This window comes from Typopeltis vanoorti, chromosome 1 (genome assembly GCF_054136105.1).
Source record: "Typopeltis vanoorti isolate ZY-2024b chromosome 1, IOZ_Tvanoo_1.0, whole genome shotgun sequence".
Taxonomy (NCBI): Eukaryota; Metazoa; Arthropoda; class Arachnida; order Uropygi; family Thelyphonidae; genus Typopeltis; species Typopeltis vanoorti.
In genome coordinates this window covers 1,610,126-1,629,060 of record NC_143549.1, presented here as the reverse complement: position 1 = coordinate 1,629,060, position 18,935 = coordinate 1,610,126, and the positions used below count along the sequence as shown (strand labels likewise).

The following is an 18,935-nucleotide window of genomic DNA, read 5'->3' as shown; positions in this document are numbered from 1 at the left end:
CGTTTGTCTTTAGAAGAAGGAAAATGGGAAGATAATTTATTAATAGGTGAATAAGTAGCTGTTAACTCATATTTCTTCAGAATTCTTGAAATAGGTTCTGAAATCCCAGGGATGTATGGAATTGGAACTCGGCATATTGAATCTTTGTTGTTTAGAGGTGGATTATAAGAATCGAGATGTTGTGTACTCTTTTCGTAAAAGCCATTGAGTTTCATGTGCTGTTGGATAGTGGAAAGTTCTTTCTGTAGAAAATTAGAAGTAGAACAATTAGTTTTGGCTCTTCTGATTAGAAATTTTATGATTACTGTTTTTTTGACAAGGATGATGGGCAGATTCTTTAAGAATATAACGACCTGTGAACGTTGGTTTCCTGTAAACTGTAGTTGTAAGAGTATTTGAAGCTGATCAGATGAGGAGAATGTCTAAAAATGATAACTGGTTGTTCTATTTATAAATGATCTATTGTTAGTATTCCACCTTGTATTTTTTAAACTGTTCTTGTAGTGCCACTGAAGATGGTCTGCTATTTTCAGACCGAATTATTTGGCTAATTAAATATCTTTTTTGTGAATACGTGTTTATATTATACAATCTTTATGTCACAAGTGTCCTTAAAATATCAAATTAACAACTACTGATAACACATAAACTGGCCTATAATTAGAAACTTCCAGTGTCTGCTATCATCCTTATGGAATAGCACTATCTTACCTTCCTTCCATTCCTTGGGTAGTATCTTTCCTGTAGCGAGACTTTCATTGAAAACCAGCAGGTCAATAGAGCTGTCAGTTCTTTAGCACATTCTCTCAAAACCCATGGTGAAATACCACCCAGTCCCACAACTTTACTGGCATCTAGAATACTCAATATTTGCAAAACACTCTCATCTTGTACCCTGCTACTTCTATTCCTGTTATTATATCATTTTCCGTCAACTACGTCTCAGAGATCCCGATAATCTTTGGTCAGGCTCATGCTATCAGTGCCACCAATTCATCTTCTTTATTCCAGATGCTCCTGGCATTAGTATAAAGCATGAAAATGTAACTGCTTCTCTACTTATCATTATCCCCTCCAGACCCCACTGTACTCAGTGTTACTTGATGTCATTCCCCTTTCCTCCAAGCACTCATTCCCACAAGAGGCCACCCTTGCTATCATCCACTCTGGGAATTCTAGTTGCCCTTCATTGACACACCGATTCTTTCAGAAAACAGCAATCTCTCCAGATGTTTATGTCCTTCCTCATTCAAATGCAAGCGGTGTCTTGCATACAGTTCTCTTCTGTTCTCAAATGTTCTCCACTCCTCCACATATTCCAATCATCTCTTCTGACACATTCTGGTTATTATGCTATTCATTATTACTGCTCAGCTCATCACTATCATACCTGGGCTGTACAAGCATAATCTTTCCTCTCTGCAAAACAAAAGAAAACACCTTTTCTTTCCTTTTCTACAACCTCAAGCAAGAATCTCTGATCTCTCACCACCCGATTTACATTGCCTCTCAAGTCATTCGTGCTCACCATCACATTCATCCCAGCCACCCTTTCATCCTACTTAAGTGCCATAGCCATACTGTCTATCGTTCTTCCAGGCAAACACTCCTTTGGCATCCTATCTTGCACACCACAATGATTAGTTTCAAATATTTTTTTTTCTCAAAAATATTAGCTAATTATGCTAACCTTAGAAGCCATTCTAAGTCTTGTAATCTCACAGAAATATGAAAATTGTGTCCATGAAAAAAGGCATTCTACCCATTTCTTCACAGATAATTGAAAAAAGTTGAGATTTCAATAGTCGGATTTTGATGAAAGTAACCATTTGTACACTTTCATTCAGCACTCTTTTTAAATCATCAGAGAGAAATTTAGTTATCAGCACTTAACAGCGAAGACAACAATGAGTGATCTTACATTCTGTGCAACTTGTTTTATACAATCTGCTAGTCGATATAACCACTCATTGCTTTTGCTCTGTCAGTACATACAGAAATATAATTTTTCCATTGAAAGTTTTTTTCAGCAAAAAATGAATCAATCATATTAAAAATGTCCTCACCCATAGTAGATGTTTTGAAAGGCTTACAAATTAAAATATCTTCAATTATTGCATCCTCAAATCTTCCTTGCACAGAAACAAATAATTGTGCTAACCCTGCTGCATCTGTTGACTCATTCATTTTATGGCAAACCACGGGCTACATTGAATAGCTTGAATGAGTTGGTTCTTAATATTACAAGCCATATCTTTAATTCTTGTGGAAATTGCATCATTTGTAAGTAAGCAAAATTATTAAGGGAAAACCTACTCTTCACAAAATCATGTTGTCCCTTATAGAGTATCATATTCCTGTCCACCCAGTTCTGAATTCTTTCACCAATTTCTCCAATACCTTAACCACCACTCCTAAGATGCTGATTAGTTATAATTTGCTACTTCTGTCTTAGAGCTACCCTTCATCCATTGAGACTAGTTTGATCTCTTTCCACTCCATTGGCACCTTCCCACTACTGAGGTATCTTAAATTAAACATCTTGGTCAGAGGAACCAATAATTCCCTTGCACATTCTCATAATACACAGGCCGATATGCCATATAATTCAATGGCTGTTTTCATATTGAGGTTCTGCAATGTCTCCACCAATTTGGTACATCCCTGCAAAATGCTCACTGAGTAATTTAATTCTTTGGTTTAGTTCTGTTATCTCCCCACCATCAGCATTTTTTAAAGTCATCCTTCCATAATCATTTCTCCTTTACTTGCCACATAGCAAAAGAAAACTCCTTAGGGTTTCTTTTGACCTCATCGGCTAGCTTTCTTTCATAATTAGCTTTCATCTTCCTAACCATACTGGTCGCCCTTAATGCCTACACCTTACGCTACTCATGGGAATGCTGATCATCTTTTTTTTTTGTTTATAATCCTTAAAACCCGCTAAATGAGGCTATACATCCATCTAACTCCTATCTGATTTATCCTTCTGACCTCTAGGTATACATTCATATACTGCTTTCTTCAAACACAACTCGTCTACCTCCCATGCACCAACATCATCTCTCCCCTCCAAATTTTTATACCATTGCTATACTGAGAGCTGTCTTCTCAGTTTGGCTTAATCACCTACTTTGCAGTTTCACATATATCCCTTCTTAATAGAAAATTCTGCATTTTTGGCAGTCTTTTAGATCAAAATTACATGATCACTTTCTCTATGCAGAAGCAGCATAGCGAGATTGGTTAGTGTTATGTTCTCTGATTTGGTGATCATTTAAACACTCTTGAACCTCATGTTGCCTCTACTGCATGGTGCCTCAGGTAGTTATCTCTCTCTACAGCCATATAAATTCCAGTTCTTTCCTGACTGTGACCATTCCTCCTCCCAATCTATGTCCTCATAGTTGAAATCTCCCATAATAATTACTCAACCTCTGTTCATCCTAATTGATGAGTGCATGCCATCTACATTCCCTGTATTTATGACTCCTAGATTATAATGTTATTATTATTGTATGAGCACCTCCATGGATTTCAAAGAATCATCATGAGGAGACCCAAACTATCAACACAACCTATCATTCCTTTTTTTGAACAGTTCATCTGTTAATACGTTCAAGTTGAACCTATTAACAGATGAAGCACTCAAAACTGACTCTGGCAGCTAATTATACTCATTCACACTGACAGCACCAGGAGGCATTCAAATTAAACAATAAATGGAAATCTTAACAGTACTAAGGAGCTTATTATTTCTGTACAATGTAAGTACTTATAGTGCATTAAATATCTGTTATCTTTCGATTTAAAAATCAGCCATGTGTAAGCACTCAATATGCCTACCATACAAAGCAAAGATTGTGGCAAAAAAAGCCAATGTCAAATGAGCACCACATATCTGGCTAGTGCAGCGACGGCGATTGCTGACAAATCCACAAATGCCGCAGCTCTAAAATTGATGTCAGTGATTAAAAAAAAAAGGTATAATGTGTGAGTTCTGTTGACACTTTCTACACACTCCTTGCGCAAAAAGAGATGAATCAGCACTCAAGATATTTTTCGACTTCGACCAGCCCTTTTCTGTTTGCTGTGCCTTCCTTCTGTAAAACATCTCCTGAACTTAAGCAAATGAATCAAAAACTTCAAACAGCACATCAATGCAATTAATGAAACATTTTCCTCCAAAATACGAGCACTGGAAACCAAGCTTGAACTAGCTGATGATCAGCGCTGCTCAAGTTTACCCTTGCCCATAAACGAACTCTGTAACCTAATCACACCAACAGTGCACGATTTGATGGAGGCCAAAAAAAAAAAAAAAAAAAAACGCCATTATTTTGAAACTTTCCAAAGGAAAATGAAAAGCACTAAAAGACATCATCAAATTAGCAGAAGAATGCAACATTGATTCTAAAAACATTGTCAGGTATCATCATTTCAGACCCATTATTAAAAGAAAGGATGGAACGAACTTTCCATGCCTAATGTAAAGCACATCAAAATTAATAACAGCGATCAAAAACATGTTCAAAAACATATTAATAGAAAGGGGGATGGAAATCCCTTTATGTTTTAATAGCCGGGTACGAAACTCGGATTGAAATCCATAGAGTTTCATGCCGAAAAAAACTATCGGCAGGCCCAAGTATAAATGATCACTTGGATAGTACAACATAGCCTTTCGGCTTATTAAATGTTCAAAAACACTTGCCCCAAATCGTGCATATGTACTCGACCAGACCTAACATTTGCACAGAGGGAATAAGGACACCAGCTTTGAAGACAACTTGAAGAAAATTGTCAAAATGGAGACTACAGTTAGATCATTGACTACAGCCAAGTTAAATTAATCCAAAAATCAAGTGACACCAAAATCAAGTCACTATAGAGACTGACATGCAGTCACTGCATAGGAAATGTGCAAGACACTTGTGGTCAAATATATGTCTCACAGAACCCTACCTATCCACTTCACCAACATCCGTGGCCTAAACTCCAACCTTAATAGTGTCCACTACCATCTTCAATCTACCAAACCCCACCAACTCCTTCTGGCAGAAACTCAAGTCTCACCTCCCTCCAGCACTATTCATTCCAATCTTCCAAACTACACACTCTTTAACTCCTTTCAATCCAAGGGAGGTATCTGTGCATACATCCACTCCAACATACCTTGCCAGAGAGCACCCAACCTAGGATTGCCTAACTTTGACCTGCTTTGGTTGAAAATATCCCTTCCCCACTCAGTCAAATTCATTTGCTGTCTCTATTGCTCCCCTAATACAACCAATCACTCTGAGCTCTTTCATTTCCTCTCCTTAAAAATTTTTTTCTCCAGTCCCACTTTCCCAACAGTGAAATCATCCTCATATGAAATTTTTAATGTCCACAACACTAGCTATACAGATCTTGCAGACAGAGATGCTGAAACATTTGCCGTCACTAATGACCTTACACTTGTTCAGATGCCAACCAGAATACCTGATAACCCAAACCACTCCCCAAACACCCTTGATCTCTTCCTCACCAATGACCCTTCCAAATACACAGGGAATGTAGTGGGCCCCTAGGTAATTCTGACCACCATCTAGTGCTCATCCCCCCCCCCCCCCCCCCCGTCTGTAACAACACTTACACTGCCACTCCCATACAAGAGTATAGTTTCCCATTATAACAGTAGCAAGTGGGACATCCTCTGCAACCCTCTTCCTGCTATATATCAATGACCTGCTTCAGCTGACCTCCAACCCAATACACAGTTTTGCAGATGACAACACGTAGCACTCCTCCCTTTCATTTGATAAACCTTACTCTACACAACTCACCTCAACCTACAGAACATCAACCACCACCACCCTCAATTCCTATCTCCAAGTCATCCTCAAATGTGCATCAGATAATCTTGTCAATTTCAATACTAATAAAACCAGTAGTGTATTATTTCTCATAAAAAAGAAAAAATTTCAGCCAGTATTATTTTTGACACCACCCAAATTTCCAGACAATTTGAGATTTCTCTTCTTGGAATTACCCTGACATCAAGCCTCTCCTGGCATAAATACATCACAACCATTGCATCTTCATCTTTTAAAAAACTATGATTTCTCTTTTGATGATGTTACTTCTTCACCACTGAACAGCTATTAACCTTATACAAATCACAAATCCGTCCACCTACTGAATGCTGTTCTCACATATTGGGTGGAGCCCCCAAAAGCTCCGTCAAAATACTTGATTCAATACAGAGGAAAGCAATTAGACTTATTAATGACCCATCTCTTACCAAGTCACTTCCCCCCCCCCCCACTTTCTCACAGACGATTGGTCTCTGCAATATGTGTATTCTACAAATATTTCCATGAAAATTGTTCATCTGAAATAGCATCAATAATTCTCCTACTTAGTACTAAGCTCCTTGGAACATTTGCAGCTGCTGCTCTACATCCATTCACAGTGCACCTTGAAAACCACAGAATAAGTTTCTTCTCCTCCATCCCTGTAACTGCTGTACTGTGGAACCGTCATCCCTTGTGTTCCACAAAGAATACAATATGCAGTCATTTAAATCAAACGTGAACAAGTACCTCCTTTCCCAACTCACTATCCATACATGGTACTAATGTACTGTAGGTTGATTAACCAATCTCTTGTGCATGGGTTCAACTTGAAAAAAAAATAATAAAATTCGCAACTCTCTAAGCAAAAATTTTAGTTGTCACACACCTACTAACAACACCTTTATTCAACTTCCAGGAATGACCTCTTTTTCTGACACCTTCAGCCAAGTCCTGAAACATTTCCCCTGCATCAATCCTTTAAAACCATTTAAGCAAATTTAATATTTCTATCATATCCCCTCTTTTTCTCCTATCAACCAACTTCTGCAATCCACGTACCTTAATCTATCTTCATAGGGAACATTGTATAGACCTCTCTCCATCTTGGTCACTTGCCTCTGAGTCCTCTCCACCACTTCCTCATCCATAAGAAATCCAGGGGATCAGACTTGAGCAAAGTGATCCAGATGTGGGTGTATCAAGGCCTTATAAAGAGGAATAACAACCTCCTTATCTGCATGTTAATGTGTTCTTCAATAGCCAAGTAATCTTATGGGCTACCTTAGCTACCGCCTTAGCCGAATATCTTCTAAACTTTAACTCTCTGTCTATCTGTCTATAAATAACCCTAAATCTCTAGCTTCATTTATTTCCTGGAGTACAGTTCCATCAACATGATAAACAGCTTGTAATCTATTTTTCCTAAAATTCATAACTTTACATTTCTCTACATTAAACTGATATCCATTATCTTTTGTCCATACTGACACCCCATTTAAATCGTCCTGCAGGCACACATCACCTTGATTAACTATTACTCTATATTGCTCTACCTAATTTTGCATCATCAGCAAACAGCTGAATATTTCCTTTCAGGTTATTCCCTATATCACTTAAGTAGAAATTAAAGCAATGGTCCCAGCACTGAACCTTGCAGCACATCACTGGTCACCTGCTTTTGCCTCAATTCTGTCCCTCCATATACCACTTTTTGATATCTGTTTAGCAGCAACTCTCTTATCAACTTAACCAGATTCGTGTCCATCTTCATTTCTTTTAATTTGTATTACAGAGTTCCACCTGTTACTCTGTTATAAAAAGTTATTAAATTACTAAGGCATGACTGACCCTTCACAAAGCCATGTTGATCCTGATAAAGTATCATATTTTTATCTACGTATTCTTGAATTCTCTTTTTGACCAATTTTTCTAGTCCTTTTATCACCACACCTGAGATACTGATTCGTTAATGTGCTATTATTTTGCACTTTTTCCACTCCCTTGGAAGTCTACCAAAGCCGAGACTTAAATTAAAGAACTTATAGGCATTGCCAGTTCCCTTGCATATTCTCACAAAATAGGAGCTGATATCCCATTTAATTTCTCCATAGCTGTAATTACAAGTAGACTCTACAATATCTTAAGAACCTGCAATTTATCCACCTCTGTTCTTACATTAGTGTCTGTCACATATGTTAGAGCAGTAACCTCACTAGGATGATTTACCCTTGAAAAGTGGTCACTCAGTAACTCGACTATTTTATCTGTTTCTGTAACTCGTGACTATCATCACTCATTAAGATTAATCTTCCCTGGTCATTCTTCCTTCTATATGCCACATAACAAAAGAACTCTTTGGTCTCCTTTACTAAATTCTTCTCATAATCCAATTTTGCCTTCATTTCTATGATGGTCACCTTTCTTGCCTGAGCCTTGTACTTTTTGTGAGTTTGCTGGTCAAAATTCTCTTTCTATATTCCCTCCACAACATTTTCTTCTTCTGCATCTCATGCATGATGATATTACTCATCCATGTAACTCCTACTTAATTAACCCTCCTTACCTTAGGTATTCAATTTAATACTGCTTCCTCTAGATCAGTGGTGGCGAACCTTTTTATGTGCGTGTGCCAAAAATTTGCAAATCTGGTTGCTGACATGCTAGCATGTGCCAAAAATTTACCAATCGACTTGCTGACGTGCCAGGCAGTTTTTAATAGGGGAAAATTAATAGAAAATTAATCTCACTTTATTTATTTATTTGTAATATACATTTTTATTTATATTATTGTATTATTAAATTTATTTTAATGATGTTGGTTTGAAAAAAAAAACGATAGTGAGAAAAATATTTATGCATTGTAACTCACCATAGAAGTCAGCTGAACAGGGGAAGCAGCCGACAAGTTGACATCCTGTCAACTTGTCGCCGAAACGCTTACCGTATTCACTTGAATATGACTTTTCCTGGCACCCCTGATTTTACTTCATGAAAAAAAGACATTAAAAAGTTTTGCATATATCTCGCACTTGAAAAATGTTTCAATATTGGAACTTTTTTCACTTGGTTAGACTGTAAATTATATATTTAGTTTGATCCTTTATCCAAGTTAAGCAAACAAAGTTTGCGCCTGAAATATCTTCAGGACTGGGACAACTCGTGGCAAAGGCAGACTGACTTCACATCAGTTGACTTAGTATCCCATAATGCAAAGCCCATCTCCTTGCAGACATGTATAATGCTATGCATTATGGGAAAGGTCACTACCCAGACTGGTTTCCACCTTTATTGAGGTCTCTTCAGTGGGAGCCAGACCCAGAGTTGGTACCAAGGTTGAAGTAATGCAGAAGTCATTTTTCCTATACCAGTTACCAAAAGGTGCCACACTTTTTATTAAATTACTCTGGATTAGAGAAAGATGTTGGAAGTTTATTCACCTGGTTAGACTATAAATTACTGTATATACATGTGTCTTCTGAAAAGTTCTCGGCCTAACAATGAAAAAACGAATTTATAATTTCGTAATTATACATTTATTCCAGCGATGCTCCAGTGCCATTATCCCGTCCCTGTAGTAGTTCTCAGTAAGATCTGCAAAATATCCCTCTACAGCTGCAATCACTTCTCAATTCAAAGAAAAACACTGACTAGCGAGGAAGAGTTTTAGTTTTGAGATGAGATAGAAGTCAGAGGGAACCAAATCTGGGGAACAGGGTGGATGTTCCAACAATTCTTAGTGCAGATCCCTTAATTTTCCTATTATCAAAACACCTTTGTGGGGGCAGGTGTATTGTCCTGATGAAAGATGATTTTTTTTTCTTCTGCAAACCGGGTCTTTTCTCATGAATTTTTTCATCTATTCTCTAGTTAAAAGATCGGAATAATATTCCCCAGTCATTGTTTTACCCTTTTCAAGATAATTAATAAAGGAAATGTCAACTACAAAGATAATAAGCCGAAAGGCTATTTTACCAGCGAATTTGTTAATTAAGAGGGAGATGTTAAATCCCGTTTTATTTTATAGCTGGGTACGAAACCAGGGTCGAAATCCATCGACCTCCATAGAGTTTCAATGCCGAAAAACATTATCGGCGGAACCAAGTGTAAATGATCACTTGGACAGGGCAGGAGTTACCCTGGTGTTGCACTATCCAAGTGATCATTTACACTTGGTTCCGCCAATAGTGTTTTTCGGCATTGAAACTCTATGGAGGTTGATGGATTTCGACCCTAGTTTCGTACCCGGCTATAAAATAAAAAGGGATTTAACATCTCCCTCTTTAAAAGGAAATGTCTTTAGCATCCCAAAAGACTGATGGCATTACCTTTCCTGCTGATGGAACCGACTTTATCTTCTTTGGCATCGAAAAACCGTCTTCTGTCCACTGTTTCGACTGCTGTTTGGATTCTGGTGTGTAATGGTGAATCCAAGTTTAAACAATAGTAATAAATCGATGCACAAAATTGGTTTTATTCTTGTTAAAATGCTCCAAGCACTGTTCAGAGATTTTCATGCGAGTGCGTTTTTGATCTGCGTTGCACCCATCTTGCGCAAAGCTTTTTCATTTGCAATTCTTCATGCAAAATGTATCCTACATGTTCTTTTGAAATGCCCATAGTCTCAGCAATTTCACTCACTTTGACTCGCTGGGTTATCTAATATATCGTGCACCTGATCAATTTTCTGGTATTGTTACACTTTTGGACATCCTTCACGTGGATCTTCAAAGCTGGTACGGCCATGTTTAAACTCGGCAGCCCATTTCTTAATTGTCGAAAATGAAGGAGAAGAGTGCCCATAAACTTTTATGAACTTTGAATGAATTTCCTTTGGCGTTAATCCTTCTTTTACAAAGAATTTTATAACTGCATAATACTCAATTTTATCCATTTCAAGGGATACAGACAACACTTTTGCTTCAGACAGCTGTATAAAACAAATTACTTGATAGAATGACTTGCAATTTCACATGGATGCTTATATGATGAACCAACTTAGAAAAAAAAAAAAAACTATCTTGCCAATAGTATTGCCATTTATGGTTGAGGCCGAGAACTTTTCAGACCATCCACGTATTTAATTTAATCCTTTATCCAAGTGTAAGCAAACAAATTTTGCACCTGACGTATCTTCAGGACTGGGGCAACTTGTGGTAAGGGTGGACTGGCTTCACATCACTTGCTTTAGTATCCCATAATGCAAAGCACATCTCCATGCAGATATGTATAATGCTATGCATAATGGAAAGGGTCACTACCCAGACCGGTTTCGACCTTTATTGAGGTCTTTACTGGGAGTTAGACTCAGAAGTGATACCAAGGTTGAAATAATGCAGAAGTCATATTTTCGCGCCTTATTATTAAATTACTTGGGATTAGAGAAAGATGTTGGAAGTGTGATGACACCTTTTTGCAACTGGTATAGGAAAATATGACTTCTGCATTACTTTAACCTTGGTAAACTTCTGCATTACTTTAACCTGGGTCTGGCTCCCACTGAAGAGACCTCAATAAAGGTCGAAACCGGTCTGGGTAGTGATCTTCCATTATGCATAGCATTATATGTCTGCAAGAAGATGTACTTTGCATTATGGGACACTAAGGCGAGTGATGTGAAGTCAGTCTACCTTTGTCACGAGTTGCCCCAGTCCTGAAGATATGTCAGGCACAAAATTTGTTTGCATACACTTGGATTAAACTAAATATATAATTTAATGTTTGAACATGTTCACTTCAAGGCAATAGTAACTCGCTCCCCCACGATTAGCAACATGCCTTCCCCAACAGCCATTATACTGCAGATGCAACAAAAACAAGTAGTTTTATTGTATCCCTGAATAAGTACAGAACCTTTTGCAGTCTGTTTAGTATATTTCTCAACAAATAGTGCAATTCCAGATAACTGGAATAAAACAGCACTAACTAATGAATTGCATGTTCCCTCTCACAGAATCTATGCTGTATAGACTCAAGCAAATCCATATGTTGCATCAGAAACACAGTGTTATCTAACTAAAAAACTATTGTCCAATTTTTCAATAACATGAAATAAGTGTTTGTTTTATTGCATTTTGAAATTCTCAATGTCATTATGACAGATCACAAAGGCTAACTTCAAATAAAATTCTACCACGAATTGAAGCATGCCATATAATGTTTGTGTGAGTTTGCCTACCACCTCAACTCAAACAAGCAGCAAATAAATTTCAACCAAAATTTGGAACTTTGTGTGAGTTGAGCCTGCCGGTAATGAGAAGTTCCTTCCTGTCCCGCCGTGAATGTGTTTAAACTGAGAGATATATAATGAATATTGTTATGACAGTTTCAGATGTTATGAAATTCGGTTGAAGAGAATTAGCATTTTAACTCAAGAATTGTCGGTTGCCTTTTGTCTTTGGGTCACAGTTTCACCAATCATATGCACGTCTTCATAGCTGCTCTCTTTTGTATACCAAAATTTAACTCATACGTATTGTAACAATTAAAAAAAAGGCTGAATAATTTATAAGCATATAAAAGGATATCACCTGTAAATTGTTAACGTGCCAGCAAAATTCTCGGATGTGCCACCTCTGGCACGCGTGCCATTGGTTCGCCATCTATGCTCTAGTTGATCCTTAACTATATGCTAGCCTGCTGGCCGAGTGGTTAACATATCCGCTCCCTAGCCAAAAAAGGCTATGGGTTCAAATCCCACTGTGGGCATTGACGTTTGTGGAAATACTAGTGGTGGTGGTCGGCAGTAGATGGCATTGGTGTAGTTGCGGTCAGTTGGTAAATTGAGTGGCGGAGGCAGAGTTTGGAGCAAGTGCTCTCCCTCAATGAGTCTTTAGACTCCCTGGAGGTGTCTAATAATAATAATATCCCATGCACTACTGACATCTTACCCTCAGTGTTTTATGACATGGTTCAGATTGATGAAAGTAACCATGCAGTAATTTTCATCATTCAGATACGATGTCGTCACTTTCGTTATGGATAGGCTCTTCTGATATTATGACCACGTTCAATAGTCTCACTCCCCTAGTCCCCCTCCATCACATGCTGCCTTAAGTAATTATGTCTTAGGAGGTGTATTTCCATTTCCTTCCTGTCATGTGATCTTTCCTCGTTACAGTTTATATCTCCATAGTATAATTCCTCCATAATAATCATTGAACTATACACATTGTGCTGATTTGGCAATACACGTCTTCCAGGTCATCCATGGAACTCCTTCCTATAGCAACACCCAACTGTATATTTTGTCTTACTGGCCCTAATCTCTCACCAGACTGCTTCAAATGAACAGCTACCCTCCCACCTATCTCCTGGTTTTTGGCTGCAATTCATCCACTATCATCAGTACCCCCCCCACCCCCATCCTGTTTTCCCTGAAAATACTAAACCTTCCACATTAATCAATGTCAGTAACTCTTCTCTCTTGTTCCTGATACTTTTGGAATTAGTATATAGAAACTGCAACCTTTATCCCTTTAGGCCTATGCCCACCTTTACTTCCTGAATTAACTACCCTGTTGTTTCCACTGTAATTGGTTTCTTTTTTCCTGAATTTGCACTTCAGCATGCTCGGTGAACAAAGTTCTCTCTAGACACCTAACACCAGAATGATTTAGATGTGGTCCATCTTCATGATATACATTCTTTCTGTCAAACATCCACCAGAGATCCACAAATCCTACATCACTCCTTCTATGTATTGATTCATTAGCTCTCAACGTCCTCCTCCTCATAATAAATTTAGTTTAATCCTTTATCCAAGTGTAAGCAAACAAAGTTTGCAGCTGAAGTATGTTCAGGACTGAGGCAACTCGTGGTAAAGGTGGACCTATACCTGTTACTTCCATCTTAGTATCACCAGCTCTGGGTCTAGCTCCCACTGATGAGCCCTCAATAAAGGTCGAAACCGGTCTGGGCAGTGGCCCTTCCCTTAATGCATAGCATCATACATGTCTGCAACGAGATGTGTTTTGCATTATGGGAGTTACTAAGACAAGTGATGAGAGCTTGTTCCACCTTTAACACGAGTTCCCTTAGTCCTGAAGATACTTCAGGCGCAAACTTTGTTTGCTTACACTTGGATAAAGGATTAAACTAAATTTATTATAGTCTAACCAAGTGGGGAAAAAAACTTCCAACGTCCTTCTCCTCAGTTCCTCTATCAGAGCATGGTAAGAGACTTACATCTTCACTTCTTGCTCTTCAGTTTTGCCTCTTCTAACAACTCCTTTACATCCTCCCTAATAGAATATTTCTCACCTTTGAAATCATTTGTGCCAAGAAAGACAGTAATTTTCTTTGACTCACCTTTTTGCTTCCTGATGGTGGACTAATATTGTGAATTTTTGCACGAGAGAAACAGGATTTTGTCACATTTTCATTAAGTACTCCTCTGATCATTGAGTTTCCATATGTAATTTTCTTCTTAACTTGTTTCTTGTTTATTTGCTCGGTCTTCATCTGACCACTGCTTTCTGCTCTTTTCAGTCCTCCTTGTGCAGTTTTTCAATTTTGCGCTTTGTAGGATAACAAAAGTGTGAAATGTTAACCTGTGTTATCTTTATTTTTATCACTATTTCTTTTCTTAATTTCTTAATTGTTATCACTATTTCTTTAATAATGTACATTTCATTCTCCTCTCTTCTCATAGCCGCACATTCAACATTAATAACATTAGTTTCTATCCTCTCATCGGTACTGTCCACTCTGCTAACATTTCCTGCATTCTCATCTAATAGGTGCTCACTTTTGAAACAGTTAATACACACACACTCTGTCCAATTTCAATTTCTTTCCACATATCCTTTAATTTTCTATTTCACATATACTGCACTGCACAAAATCCCACAAATTCAAATCGCCCAACAATGTGGTCTTTGCTGCCATTGCTCCTCATGCATTGGCACCATACCAAATATCATATTTAATATAAAAATACGATGTTTACTTACAAACTAAATAGCTCATTCAATCACACACTCGTTTTAAAAAAATACAATAAGTTCACCTAATATTTTCAAGTAAAATACAAAAAAAGTTACTTATTCTTCAGGAGCAATAAATCCACTTTACACACACAATACCACCCCACCTAACAGCAATATTATTAGCAGCAATTGCCAATTACATATTTAGTCCTGTTGGTCTCTCTCTCTCACACACACATCAGATAGCCTCAAATGAACTGCCCTCTGAATCTGTGTTCCTTCTGATGTACTTATGCTCTTTTTGGCTTTAATTGCTCTGCTATCGTTAGCAAATCCTGTTCCTTTTGTCCTCGAAGTCAAAATATCTCTTGCATTATATTCCTATGGCCATATCATCCTTGGTCAACCACATCTCTCTAATGCCGATAACTTTTGGGCAAGTTGTACTTGCCAAAAACCCCTCAACCTTATTTTGAATGCTTCTGGCATTAGTATACACAAACTGCAATACTCCCTCATCCAAAAACCTCCATTAAACCATGTTTAATGGAGGTTTATGTAGATGTAGGTCTCTGTAGTTTGTTTTTATTTTATTTTTTATTTTTAATAAAAAGAGTTTATTAAAAATAAAGAATTAAAAAATTAAAAAAAACCAACAAGTTTTATGCATTGTAAGACTTAGATCATCAGGGATAATGGTACATAAACGTTTTACACAACAAAAACTTATAGACAATTTACTACACATGTTGGATGTTTTTTATAACTTCACAACTGTTAAATAAATTGATAAACCAGAATACAAATGGTATACTCATTACTGTATGCATTTTGGAACATTGCTAGTTGCTGTCACATTCTGTGGTTCACGTGTGTTATTTCCTAGGTCCATGGTAGTTAAATTTTTGATGAAGACAGACCACACTTGATGTAAAATCAAGCCTTGATTTTTATTGCACTGTGTAGGGATCCTAAGCATTTGTGCGGCTTGGTTAAATTTTCTTGTGAAACACTTATTATCAATATATGACATTTTTGTCTGTTGCCAGAGTACCTGATGGCTAGTAGTGGCTGTGTGGAATGCTAAACCTGATTTGTGCTTCCTTCTTTTTTTGACATCTTTTACGTGTTCAGATGTGCAGATCTCTCCCAACCTTCTTGTCTGGAATACATAGCAAATGCTTCATGAGCAATGAATCTCATAGATGCCTGGTTTTTTCATGGGGTGATGACATCTTGGCAGTTTTGGTGGCTGTAGGAATCTTGACATTTTTTGTAAAGGGAAAAAAGCCACTTTTATGTTGTACTCCATGACATTTTTTATGTATGGCAGCATGATTGCATTCTTGAAATCTCGTTTAAATAAGGGAGTTGCAGGAGCTGTATTAAAATTTTTTTTGATCGTCTTGGGTTCAAAACCATTAAGTGCCAGGTAGTGTAATTTTTCATTTCCTTAAATCTGTGTGCTAGATATATTGTATGCCCTGTCTTGCAAAGTTTTAATTATGCCTATTTTTTGCAATGGATGGTAGTGTGAAGTGCCATTTCAAAATCTTTCCGTTGTGGTGAGTTATCTGTACGGAGAAGGATAATTCTTCTTCGTTTACTTCAACAAAGATATCAAGGAAAGGTAATTTTCTTCCTTCCATCGAACTCATGTTTTACTTAATCCACTAAAGTGAACCTGGGGTGTTACATTTTGCATCATGTGGTGGGTGACTCTCCTACATACTAACCTCTAGGATTATCTGGACACATGTTCACCAGCATTCTCCTAAGCATTTTAGTTTCCCTGACTTTGTACTTCTAAACTTTTACTGAACAACACTTTCTCAAATAAATAATAAATTACATGATAACAACATGTAATTAACTTTAATGAAATAAAAGTTCAAATATTTCATACTGAAATTAACAGTACATCATCAGTGTAGACAACAAGCAGTTCAAAGGAATGGAATACAAAGTACATAACAGTTGGTGGATTACCAATTAAAAACTGTTGCTGCATGCTAGAAATTAATATTAATAAATTATTATTAAATAATTCTTAAAAACTATTTCTTGGATGATTACATAAGATAAGAATCTCCCAAACTTTTGGGAGAGAAAGAGACAATCAGGCTGATGTAAAAGGGCTTCGCAACTTTCTTTGAAAAGGCGTTCTTATTTAAACTTTCATCTATGGAGAAGACGAGCTTTATCCCACTGGACATTGTGTTTAGTTTCAATACTATGTTGTGCCAGACTAGATTTTTGAGGTTTCATGTTTTCGATATAATATCGATGTTCATTCATTCTTTTTTTAAGGCCATTCATTCTGTGGAAAAAAAACACAGAATGGCCTGTTTGTCCAAAGTATGTTAAATTACTTTCATCTATGGAGAAGACGAGCTTTATCCCACTGGACATTGTGTTTAGTTTCAATACTGTGTTGTGCCAGACTAGACTTTTGAGGTTTCATGTATTCGATATAATATCGATGTTCATTCATTCTTTTTTTAAGGCCATTCTGTGGAAATAAACACAGAATGGCCTGTTTGTCCAAAGTATGTTAAATTACTTTCACACAGTATCTGGTAAATGCCAGCTAATGATAGAGGTGCCAGTTTGTCTTTTGTAGATGGATTTTTATAGAACTTCCTTATTTACTTGGGGAATAAGACCAAACTCATCTTGTGACTGTGGTGAGAATAACCAAACTATACAACATATCACATTTGACTGTCCTGACAGAGCCTTCATAGGACCAGTAACTGACTTTATAACAGTTTCTACTGATGCTGTTGACTGGTTGTCAAACTTAGACATTCAATTTTAATTTTATGTTTATTTGTATTTTTTTATATGTATATATGACTACAGTGTCACTTCACACTATTCTATTCTTTTATGCATTATTTTGTCTTGTAGGTGGTTTTTTTTGTGTTTGGTAGCGTATGAATGCATGTATTCTTCTCAGCCAAATGCTATGTAAATGAATAACAATTTTTCTCTCTATTACTGATCAGCACTCCAATATTGTCGCTGCTAAGAATTCATTTTTCTAAGGCACTTCTCCAATCAATGCACCTAGACCTTGTCTTCTCTCAATCTTTTGCTGCCATCTTGATGCATCAAATACCTGTTTCACTAATCTTCTCTCTCCCATTCTATTTAAGTGGTCATACCACCTTAGATTAGCTCTGCTGACACATTTTTGAATGCTAATAATGTCGAAGTTCTTTCTAATATCGTTGTTTTTAATACGATTGTGCCATTAATGCCATTAGTTCACTCACCTAATTTTTTTCAGAATCCTCATATCTGTGGTTGTTAGTGTTTGATCAAGTGCTTTATTTCTAACCCAACTCTCAGATCCATAACTTAAAACCAGTTTTAAGTTATGGATCTGAGATTTGGTCACCTGGGTTTTTTGGGGATAAAGAGGTGATAGAGAATATTCATAGATATGTGACCAAGCTTGTGAAAGGTCTGTCAAATGCTGATTCTCCCTATGAGGGTGTGGGGGTTATAAGGTTTAGTTGATGGGCAGAGAAGACGGGACATGATAGAAACTTAAAGGATATCAAAAAGGTTTTATAAAATTGATGCAAAATAAATTTTTCGATATATGACAAATGGTCAGAGAAGTAAGGTCATTCATGGAATTTGTGTAACAGTGTAGTTAGTAAGCACATGCAGACTAGATTTTTTGCATGGAGAATAGTGAATTGAGTGGAGTGTATTGCCAGAATTAGTTGTGAGTTACCTTACAGTGAATGAGTTTAAGGAGAGGTCTGATAGTTTTATGTATATAATAGTTTGGATCTTCCACAATGAGTCTTTGTAATCTATGGAGATAGCGTATAAGACATATATAGATGGAACATATGAGAGCTTTACTCCACGCGTCTGGAATTTCACTTTCTGACCAGGCCCTCCGAATTATGCAGTTTATAAGTCCATATTTTGCAATTTTTATAAGTCCATATTTCAGCATTTCCGGTTGATTATCATATGCGACACTTCCAGTGAGTCCAAAGACCTATTGGGGAGGACACTTTAAACCCTCCGGCGCTACCATTTATTCCCCCAATACAACACATTGATATCTATTGCCTACCACCAACCACTAGCATTTGTTTGTAAATTATGGGTGTGCTCTCATGGCCAATTTGTCTGTATG

General features: G+C 37.1%; 1 protein-coding gene across 8 annotated transcripts in view; it reads left to right on the top strand.

Annotated features, from left to right (window-relative positions):
- LOC150109749 (histone reader KMT2E-like) overlaps window positions 1-18,935 on the top strand; it is a 902,496-nt gene that overhangs the window by 526,052 nt on the left and 357,509 nt on the right. The gene's annotated exons all lie outside the window — the stretch shown is intronic.